Here is a 1,219-nt window from a genome sequence, read left to right on the forward strand (position 1 = left end):
CTCTTCTTCTTCTTCTTCTTCTTCTTCTTCTTCTTCTTCTTCTTCTTCTTCTTCTTCTTCTTCTTCTTCTTCTTCTTCTTCTTCTTCTTCTTCTTCCCTTACTGTTTTATTAACCTCCAGGACAAGATGGTTGTGAGCCACTGTGTGGGAGCTGGGAACCATCTTGCAGTTTTAAGGTATCCAGTGCCCTCTTCTGCCCTATGCAGGCACACACATGCTGCACAGACATATACATACAAGCAAAACACCATGCACATAAAATAAAATAATTATTGAAAACATTGAAAGGAATCTTCTGTTCTTGCCTCACCAACCAGCTCACTCTATCCCTGACACTTCTCTGCATCTCACCACAGTCCTTCCACTAAGTTATTCCTTCCTTCTTCAGGCATCTCCTCATTTCATGCCCTCACCAAAGCCTTTCAGGTCTGACCTTCCTAGATGGACGTGAACCCATCCTTCTAAACTCCCACACTAATGAATTTCCCATCTACATAACTCATTTAATGACTCTCACCCACTACCTGGAATTGAGAATTTTCTCTTGATGTATCTTGACTCTTGCACTGTTCCATAACCCTCTTTAAAAGAAATTCAGCCAAATGGGTGCACTGTCAGAAAGTACACAAACTAATTAGTATTTTATTATTTTAATTTCCCACTAATATCTCCTTTGTGCGCTTAGCAAGCAGAAGATGCTCTTAAAAACAGGCTGTTGGGCTGGGCAATGGTGGCACACACATTTAATCCCAGAACACAGGAGACAGAGGCAGGCAGATCAGTGAGTTCAAGGCCAGCCTGGTCTATAGAGTGAGTTCCAGATAGTCAGGGCTACCCAGAGAAACCCTGTCTTGGGGAAAAAAAATAGAAAAAAAAAGCAGTTGTTTAGGGATAGGGAAGTGGTTTAATTGCAATATTGCAATATTCATCGAATTCGCTTGATGGCCAGCCTAGCCAAATCAGAACCAGGTTCAGTGAGAGACCTCGTCTCAAAAAATTAAGGTAGCCAATGATGGAGGAATGATGTCAGTTCTGACCTCTCCTGTGTGTGCTTGCTCCTGTGCATACACACTCACACTGGCGCATGCATGCACGCACACACACACACACACACACCTGTGCACATATGTACACACATTACACACACACACACACCTGTGCACATATGTGCACACATTACACACACACACACCTGTGCACATATGTACACACATTACAC

At 42.9% G+C, this 1,219-nt stretch overlaps 1 protein-coding gene across 1 annotated transcript in view; it reads right to left on the bottom strand.

Moving 5' to 3' along the window:
- The window catches only part of Lyg2 (lysozyme g2), a 10,788-nt gene that overhangs the window by 8,606 nt on the left and 963 nt on the right, over positions 1 to 1,219 (bottom strand). The window lies entirely within an intron of this gene.

The sequence above is a fragment of the Mus pahari genome, chromosome 5, assembly GCF_900095145.1.
Source record: "Mus pahari chromosome 5, PAHARI_EIJ_v1.1, whole genome shotgun sequence".
Lineage (NCBI taxonomy): Eukaryota > Metazoa > Chordata > Mammalia > Rodentia > Muridae > Mus > Mus pahari.